The sequence below is a fragment of the Perognathus longimembris genome, unplaced genomic scaffold (genome assembly GCF_023159225.1).
Source record: "Perognathus longimembris pacificus isolate PPM17 unplaced genomic scaffold, ASM2315922v1 HiC_scaffold_3441, whole genome shotgun sequence".
In the NCBI taxonomy this organism is placed as follows: Eukaryota; Metazoa; Chordata; class Mammalia; order Rodentia; family Heteromyidae; genus Perognathus; species Perognathus longimembris.
Genome location: NW_025958649.1, coordinates 22,501 through 32,812, shown reverse-complemented (window position 1 = coordinate 32,812; position 10,312 = coordinate 22,501).

Here is a 10,312-nt window from a genome sequence, read left to right as displayed (position 1 = left end):
TGCTGACGTAAGGCACGACTGTTTTGATGGTGGGCAGCATGTGATTGCTTTGCCAAGTCAATTTGAGAAAGAAAAATTTGGGTAGCCTCATCTGTAATAGCATTGTCCTCACTTAATGGTAAGAAGAGGCAAAGTGAAGTAACTTGTTAGAGGGATAATGTTGTGAAATTGTGCCCACAAAATTGTCCCAGGCAGTGACCCAGGAATCACAAAGACTATAAAGCCATTCTTGTTGCTGCAAAGTATAGGGGATATAAATAACCTGTGGATCTCATCCAAGATACTTACAAGATTCCACACGGCACATATGGACTAAGGTGGCTACCAATTCATAATAAGGAATTAATACTTTTGAAGGAGTAGCAGGCAAGGAAAACCACAAAAGGGGGTCCCTTCTGCCAAAGGACCGCTGTTGAACAATGAGGTGTAGTTAAAATATAAGCTTTCCAAGGGGCTGAGTAATCTATATAATTTATATGTTGGGAAGAAATGGCAGAATTTACTATGCTCAAGGCTTTTGCTGCTTCAGTTGTTATTTCTCTGGGAGATGTAGGGTCAGGGTCCCCCTTCAACAGACCAAACAGAAGGAAAATTTTGGCAAGTAGAAGAGAGAGAGCCCATGTTACAAAGCTTTGACGGAAGTTGGGGCTATTCTCCATGCCTTGAGGCAACACTAGCCAATGGTACCGTTTCATGGGTTCTTTAAAATTAGTAGAGGTGACAATAAATGCAAAGCGTTTGCAATCTTGAGGAGCAAGAAGTATGGTATAAAAACAATCTTTTAAGTCAATTATAATTTTGTATGTATTTTGAGGAATTGCCATAGGAGAGGGCAAGCCCGGTTGTAATGCCCCCATAAGTTCCATGGTGGCATTCACTCGCCGGAGATCCTGTAGGAGTCTCCATTTGCCAGATTTCTTTTTAACAACAAAAATAGGCGAATTCCATGGGGAAGTAGTAGGAGCAATGTGGCCCAAGTCCAGCTGTTCCTGCACCAGCTGTTGGGCAACAACAATCTTTTCAATTGATAGGGGCCACTGATCCACCCACACCGGAGTGTCTGATAACCATGTGATAGGATCAGCATGAGGGACAGGACAAGCAGCAACCCCCGTTAAAAATATCCCAGCCCCTGTCTAGGAGGTCGGGGCTGAGGTTGAATGGGTTCTCTAATTCCTTGTTGATGGCTTCCCAATCCTCTTGAAGGCAGTAGACCTTGACTTAGGAGTTGACGAGTGACTGCGTCACTAGGGCTAAACAAATAAACTCCCTTCTTTTCCATAATATCTCTGCCCCACAAATTTATGGGCAAATGATCTGGAAAGTCCCAAAATGCCCCTCACCATCTCTCCAGTTAAGGATGGCACTGCTTTGTTGGGTGTCTGTGGCATGGCCAATCCCCTACAAGGATGTAAGAGACGCAGTAAGAGGCCAGTTGGAAGGCCAATGTCTCTTGGCTATCACAGACACATCTGCTCCTGTATCTAGCAGACCTCGGAAGGGCTTTTCTTGTATATAAATTGTAAGCTCGGGCCTTTCCCAGTTTATGTTTTGAACCCAAAATATGTCTGAGGACCCAAAACTCCTTTCTCACCTTTTAATAGATCAAATAAGGGTTTTAATTCAGCTGTGGACAATTTAAGATAAGGGCGAAGCCAATTAATATCTCCCAGAAATTTTGAAAATCATGCAAAATACGCAAATGAGAAGTCTTAACCTGTAATTTCTGACTAGTAAAATAATAAGGACCCAAAATATGACCAAGAGGGATTTTTATTTTTCTTTGCCTGGGCTGGCTTTGAACTATCCAAAGAGTCTTAGCCATAAAAGCCCTTTTTATTTCCAATTAAACCAATAGGAGAACAAAAGGAGTAGAGTTTACCTGTAAGTTGCTAAAAATTGACCACCAAGTAGTTGCCAGAGTTTTGCTGTAACACTTAAAGAACGGCAGACTGAATGGGGTCCAAGTGTCATTAAATCTAGTCATATTATTTAACCTTACCTTACTGGCACGTGAAAGAGAAAACAAATGAATAACAATAAAAGTCTCAGCTTCAGTGGATCTGAAGTGGCTGTGTCTTCCATCCCAAATTAGCAGGCCAGCAGGAGAGATGGTTTGCATCTGGATAATTCTTTAGTAGAGTTCCCTGGATAGGCTGTCACATTTCCTGCTTGTTGCCTGTAAATTTCTACACAGACTGGTTAAGGGCATTCTTAAACAGATTTTAGAAGGCTTGGGCCTTTAACCATCTTTCTAGTCACAAAATCCACACAGATTGAAGGCTAACCAAGTCTGCTCTCTGTAGCAGTTTCTGAATCACAAACAACTCCCAGTTTGGGAGCCGACTGTGGAGGCAGCTTTTTGTAGCCATAGACTGCCACGGTCCACTCAGCTAGCACACATGTCAACCTGTATCCTATAAAGCAAAATGTTAATTGGGGTCCGGAAAATTTAGGTTAATAGTCACACCTGTGCAGTTATTTCAAAATGACTCTGGTCCCTTGATCTTAAAGAGTTTGAGAGCACCGCGAAAAAAGAGAAAAAAAAATGGAGAAGCAAAATCTTAAGTCTATACCAAAGAATTGTCAGGATTAGGTGTACACTTGACTCTTAGCATAGATAGACATAAAGAATAACACACTGGTTGTACATCATTGCACTTATATCACGTGCTGTATATTAAAACCTTTTGGAGTTTTTCTTAGACACATTTGTTTGCTCCCAAACATATCAGTTTAGGCTTAAAACCTGTTTTTTGTTTTGTTTTTAAGTTTTACCAACACACAGACATAGACATAGACACACATACACATACAGACAATGTGCACACGTTTTGGGGCGCGCTTAGAATTGTTCTTTAATTGGCCATGTAAGTTCTTTTGGAATTCCAGTGGCAAATGATATTATTTTGCCTATATTCTAGAACCACGTGGTTAGATAGTAAACAACAAAAAAAAAATCTTTTCAGCAAACCAAAATTTTCAGATCATCTGAGAAGCCAAATTTTGAGAAACCAGTTTAGCTCACAAAGGGAGTATATGGGAGACAGGATATGAACACAGACAGTGAGCTCACAGTAAGACACCTTCATCTTCCAGCATTTGAATTGTAAGGCACCTTTGAAATGCAAGGCCACAGGACTCCAAGTCCCAGCCTCCAGGAATTTGGCATGCTTGTTACCTGGAGGATGGGCAGGCTTTCACTCCATCCAATCCTATTGTCTACCATGTGCTCAATGCTAGAGAAAGCTTATGATTTAGCCAAACAAGCAGAATTTAACTGAATCTCCAAAACTTAAACATCAATAACAAGAATAGAAAACCTTTCTTTGAGTCTTTTAAAGCAGATGTTAAACAAATATCAATACCCATCCTAGGTCACAGGCAGGCAGGCAGAGTTTAGAGGGAGACAGAAAAGGAGACAGAGAGAACTTCATCTGCCTGAGCACTCATAGAAGTTAGGTAAGTCCTGCAAAATATTCCAAATATATATGATTGGGCTCAAACTTGAGCAGCATTCCCGAAACAATTTAGACTTGACGAGCAACCAGCTGAGCTGAACTAGAGATCAGTTGTCTCCAAACACCCACAATTGCTGATCTCCTTGACCTAGCCCAGTGGATTTATGGCAAATGTAAGCTCCAGTCTAATGGTCACTCACCCTGGTTGGGGATTCAAATCTGTCCTGGTGGATGGAAATAGAGCGCTGGGTCAGGAGAAGTTACCTCGGTGGTGGTAGCATTTCTCTAGCCTCAGGTTCCTCCCCCCTGCTAGCAGCCTGCACCTAGGAGAGCTGTAAGTCTGCCAGGACTCCCTTTAAAGGAGTTTGTTGTTCTGGATGAAGCTGTGACAATAGAGCTATAACTGATTTTAACATAGTCTCAACATAGGTCAATCTATCTTTAATAGGTTTATTGAATAATTTCTCCTCAGAGTCTGAGCCATCTGAGTCTTCCTTAATGTCTAGCTCAGTGGGTTCAGGTCTTGTTAATTTTCTCAGCTCTTCCCAGGCAGCAGCATACGCTCCCAGAGCTGGGCAACACTCATCAGGTCCCTGTTCAGTTTCTCCAATCGACTGATCGAATTTAATCTATTCATGTCTAGGATCTAAGCAATCTCGGACCAGAAACCAAAGAATAATAGCATCCACTGAGGTTTTCTCAGGGCCAGTTGCATCATAATGTTCCCTTTTTTTTTTTTTTTTTCAATTTTCTAGCAAGTTATTGGTTCCTTCCTCCAGGAACTGGGGGCATGCTTCCTCAATAAAGTAAAAGAAACGTTCTAAGTTACTTTGGCCAACTTTCACTGCCCGGGCATTAAGCATGCCTTTGGGGGCGTGCATGTATAGCATGCGGCTATTACCTTGTCCCATAATTTATTACTCCCGAAAATACACTCTCCTCCCGCTCTCCTTCCCAAGCATTCGGACGTCCTTACCTGAGCGGGGGTCACCTGCCGTCGATCCCAGGCCTTCAAGTCCCTGTTCCAGGCGCCAAACCTGCCGGGTCAGCCGGCAGGGGGACAAGAATCCTGACTGAGGGGCGGCAGGGATACGGAAAAGGAAAAATAAGGCAAGAGAAAAAAGACAAGAGACAAAGATGGGGTACGGGAGGTCTGCAGCCATAAGGTTGAACCTCAAGACTGCAGCAGCAGTTTATTCTTAACTTCCAGCTTATATGCAGTTTTCGAACCAGGGAATAGCATAGGGTTGTTAAAATTCCAGAACACAAAGAGGCTTTGAAGTTTACAACATTTGATTACAGTAAACACAAGGTAACAAAGCAATTCCGGACAGTGGCTGTGAACAAATGTCCTTGCCTTTAGCATATCCTGGCGGTAACAGCACAGCCAGAGGTGATAACGAACCTAGCTGCAGGTTTTGGCTCCCGATGTCTGGCGACATCGGCACAGCCAGAGGTCAGGATGAGCTTAGCTGCTAGCTTGGCTCCCGACAGGTTTTTATTTCTAATGAGGTCGACCAGTTGTCTATTTATTATTTTTTTTACTACTCATCAAGCTGCGCTGCTTGTCTTTGCTCCTGTGTGCTCGCGCACTCTCGCCTTTTCCACTTATTTTTATTTTTGATTTATTTTTGATTTATTTTGTCAATTTAAAAAAAAATACGCATCGTGCTGTTCTGTTTGTGTTTGCTTGAGTGCATTCGCGCGCTCTCGTTTCTGCACTTTACATTTTTTTGTTATTATTTATCTATTCCTGAGAGTTTATCTTATTTTTTATTTGTTTATTTAAATGAAGTCGACCAGTTGCTGCCCTTCCTTCCATTATCCGTCACCGAGACAAACTGAACAAAGTTCTGAGGTCGACCTTGTAAAGATAAGGATTTAGGTCTTTCTGGTGTTTACCTTTGCTCCTGCGCGCAATGCCCTTCTCTCCACATTTATGTGTTTGTTTGTTTGTCTATCTAATCTTTTGGGTTTTTATTTCTAATGAGGTCGACCAGTTGTCTATTTATTATTTTTTTTACTACGCATCAAGCTGCGCTGCTTGTCTTTGCTCCTGTGTGATCGCGCACTCTCGCCTTTCCACTTATTTTTATTTTTGATTTATTTTTGATTTATTTTGTCAATTTTAAAAAAAATACGCATCGTGCTGTGCTGTTTGTGTTTGCTTGAGTGCATTCGCGCGCTCTCGCTTTCTCAACTTTACAATTTTTTTGTTATTATTTATCTATTCCTGAGAGTTTATCTTATATTTTATTTGTTTATTTAAATGAAGTCGACCAGTTGCCTGCCCTTCCTTCCATTATCCGTCACCGAGACAAACTGAACAAACTTCTGAGGTCGACCTTGTAAAGATAAGGATTCAGGTATGTCTGCTGTTTACCTTTGCTCCTGCCCGCACTGCCCTTCTCTCCACATTTATGTGTTTGTTTGTTTGTCTATCTAATCTTTTGGGTTTTTATTTCTAATGAGGTCGACCAGTTGTCTATTGATTATTTTTTTTACTACGCATCAAGCTGCGCTGCTTGTCTTTGCTCCTGTGTGCTCGCGCACTCTCGCCTTTTCCACTTATTTTTATTTTTGATTTATTTTTTTATTTATTTTGTCAATTTAAAAAAAATACGCATCGTGCTGTGCTGTTTGCGTTTGCTTGAGGGCATTCGCGCGCTCTCGCTTTCTCCATTTTACAATTTTTTTTGTTATTATTTATCTATTCCTGAGAGTTTATCTTATTTTTTATTTGTTTATTTAAATGAAGTCGACCAGTTGCCTGCCCTTCCTTCCATTATCCGTCACCGAGACAAACAACAAAGTTCTGAGGTCGACCTTGTAAAGATAAGGATTCAGGTCTGTCTGCTGTTTACCTTTGCTCCTGCCCGCACTGCCCTTCTCTCCACATTTATGTGTTTGTTTGTCTATCTAATCTTTTGGGTTTTTATTTCTAATGAGGTCGACCAGTTGTCTATTTATTATTTTTTTTACTACGCATCAAGCTGCGCTGCTTGTCTTTGCTCCTGTGTGCTCGCGCACTCTCGCCTTATCCACTTATTTTTATTTTTGATTTATTTTTGAATTATTTTGTCAATTTAAAAAAAATACGCATCGTGCTGTGCTGTTTGTGTTTGCTTGAGTGCATTCGCGCGCTCTCGCTTTCTCCACTTTACAATTTTTTTGTTATTATTTATCTATTCCTGAGAGTTTATCTTATTTTTTATTTGTTTATTTAAATGAAGTCGACCAGTTGCCTGCCCTTCCTTCCATTATCCGTCACCGAGACAAACTGAACAAAGTTCTGAGGTCGACCTTGTAAAGATAAGGATTCAGGTCTGTCTGCTGTTTACCTTTGCTCCTGCCCGCACTGCCCTTCTCTCCACATTTATGTGTTTGTTTGTTTGTCTATCTAATCTTTTGGGTTTTTATTTGTAATGAAGTCGACCAGTTGTCTATTTATTATTTTTTTTACTACGCATCAAGCTGCGCTGCTTGTCTTTGCTCCTGTGTGCTCGCGCACTCTCGCCTTTTCCACTTATATTTATTTTTGATTTATTTTTGATTTATTTTGTCAATTTTAAAAAAAAAATACGCATCGTGCTGTGCTGTTTGTGTTTGCTTGAGTGCATTCGCGCGCTCTCGCTTTCTCCACTTTACAATTTTTTTGTTATTATTTATCTATTCCTGAGAGTTTATCTTATTTTTATTTGTTTATTTAAATGAAGTCGACCAGTTGCCTGCCCTTCCTTCCATTATCCGTTACCGAGACAAACTGAACAAATTTCTGAGGTCGACCTTGTAAAGATAAGGATTCAGGTCTGTCTGCTGTTTACCTTTGCTCCTGCGCGCACTGCCCTTCTCTCCACATTTATGTGTTTGTTTGTTTGTCTATCTAATCTTTTGGGTTTTTATTTCTAATGAGGTCGACCAGTTGTCTATTTATTATTTTTTTTACTACGCATCAAGCTGCGCAGCTTGTCTTTGCTCCTGTGTGCTCGCGCACTCTCGCCTTTTCCACTTATTTTTATTTTTGATTTATTTTTGATTTATTTTGTCAATTTTAAAAAAAAATACGCATCGTGCTGTGCTGTTTGTGTTTGCTTGAGTGCATTCGCGAGCTCTAGCTTTCTCCACTTTACAATTTTTTGTTATTATTTATCTATTCCTGAAAGTTTATCTTATTTTTTATTTGTTTATTTAAATGAAGTCGACCAGTTGCCTGCCCTTCCTTCCATTATCCGTCACCGACACAAACTGAACAGAGTTCTGAGTTCGACCTTGTAAAGATAAGGATTCAGGTCTGTCTGCTGTTTACATTTGCTCCTGCCCGCACTGCCCTTCTCTCCACATTTATGTGTTTGTTTGTTTGTCTATCTAATCTTTTGGGTTTTTATTTCTAATGAGGTCGACCAGTTGTCTATTTATTATTTTTTTTACTACGCATCAAGCTGCGCTGCTTGTCTTTGCTCCTGTGTGCTCGCGCACTCTCGCCTTTTCCACTTATTTTTATTTTTGATTTATTTTTGATTTATTTTGTCAATTTAAAAAAAAAATACGCATCGTGCTGTGCTGTTTGTGTTTGCTTGAGTGCATTCGCGCGCTCTCGCTTTCTACACTTTACAATTTTTTTGTTATTATTTATCTATTCCTGAGAGTTTATCTTATTTTTATTTGTTTATTTAAATGAAGTCGACCAGTTGCCTGCCCTTCCTTCCATTATCCGTCACCGAGACAAACTGAACAAAGTTCTGAGGTCGACCTTGTAAAGATAAGGATTCAGGTCTGTCTGCTGTTTACCTTTGCTCCTGCGCGCACTGCCCTTCTCTCCACATATATGTGTTTGTTTGTTTGTCTATCTAATCTTTTGGGTTTTTATTTCTAATGAGGTCGACCAGTTGTCTATTTATTATTTTTTTTACTACGCATCAAGCTGCGCTGCATGTCTTTACTCCTGTGTCCTCGCCCACTCTCGCCTTTTGCCCTTATTTTTATTTTTGATATATTTTTGATTTATTTTGTCAATTTTAAAAAAAAATACGCATCGTGCTGTGCTGTTTGTGTTTGCCTGAGTGCATTCGCGCGCTCTCGCTTTCTCCACTTTACAATTTTTTTGTTATTATTTGTCTATTCCTGAGAGTTTATCTTATTTTTTATTTGTTTATTTAAATGAAGTCGACCAGTTGCCTGCCCTTCCTTCCATTATCCGTCACCAAGACAAACTGAACAAGTTCTGAGGTCGACCTTGTAAAGATAAGGATTCAGGTCTGTCTGCTGTTTACCTTTGCTCCTGTGCGCACTGCCCTTCTCTCCACATTTATGTGTTTGTTTGTTTGTCTATCTAATGTTTTGGGTTTTTATTTCTAATGAGGTCGACCAGTTGTCTATTTATTATTTTTTTTACTACGCATCAAGCTGCGCTGCTTGTCTTTGCTCCTGTGTGCTCGCGCACTCTCGCCTTTTCTTTTTTTTTTTTTTTTTTTTTTTGGCCAGTCCTGGGCCTTGGACTCAGGGCCTGAGCACTGTCCCTGGCTTCTTCCCGCTCAAGGCTAGCACTCTGCCACTTGAGCCACAGCGCCGCTTCTGGCCGTTTTCTGTATATGTGGTGATGGGGAATCGAACCTAGGGCCTCGTGTATCCGAGGCAGGCACTCTTGCCACTAGGCTATATCCCCAGCCCCACTCTCGCCTTTTCCACTTATTTTTATTTTTGATTTACTTTTGATTTATTTTGTCAATATAAAAAAAATACGCATCGTGCTGTGCTGTTTGTGTTTGCTTGAGTGCATTCGCGCGCCCTCGCTTTCTCCACTTTACAATTTTTTTGTTATTATTTATCTATTCCTGAGAGTTTATCTTATTTTTTATTTGTTTATTTAAATGAAGTCGACCAGTTGCCTGCCCTTCCTTCCATTATCCGTCACCGAGACAAACTGAACAAAGTTCTGAGGTCGACCTTGTAAAGATAAGGATTCAGGTCTGTCTGCTGTTTACCTTTGCTCCTGCGCGCACTGCCCTTCTCTCCACATTTATGTGTTTGTTTGTTTGTCTATCTAATCTTTTGGGTTTTTATTTCTAATGAGGTCGACCAGTTGTCTATTTATTATTTTTTTTACTACGCATCAAGCTGCGTTGCTTGTCTTTGCTCCTGTGTGCTCGCGCACTCTCGCCTTTTCCACTTATTTTTATTTTTGATTTATTTTTGATTTATTTTGTCAATTAAAAAAAATACGCATCGTGCTGTGCTGTTTGTGTTTGTTGAGTGCATTCGCGCGCTCTCGCTTTCTCCACTTTACATTTTTTTTGTTATTATTTATCTATTCCTGAGAGTTTATCTTATTTTTTATTTGTTTATTTAAATGAAGTCGTCCAGTTGCCTGCCCTTCCTTCCCTTATCCGTCACCGAGACAAACTGAACAAAGTTCTGAAGTCGACCTTGTAAAGATAAGGATTCAGGTCTGTCTGCTGTTTACCTTTGCTCCTGCGCGCACTGCCCTTCTCTCCACATTTATGTGTTTGTTTGTTTGTCTATCTAATCTTTTGGGTTTTTATTTCTAATGAGGTCGACCAGTTGTCTATTTATTATTTTTTTTACTACGCATCAAGCTTCGCTGCTTGTCTTTGCTCCTGTGTGCTCGCGCACTCTCGCCTTTTCCACTTATTTTTATTTTTGATTTATTTTTGATTTATTTTTTCAATTTAAAAAAAATACGCATCGTGCTGTGCTGTTTGTGTTTGCTTGAGTGCATTCGCGCGCTCTCGCTTTCTCCACTCTACAATTTTTTGTTATTATTTATCTATTCCTGAGAGTTTATCTTATTTTTCATTTGTTTATTTAAATGAAGTCGACCAGTTGCCTGCCCT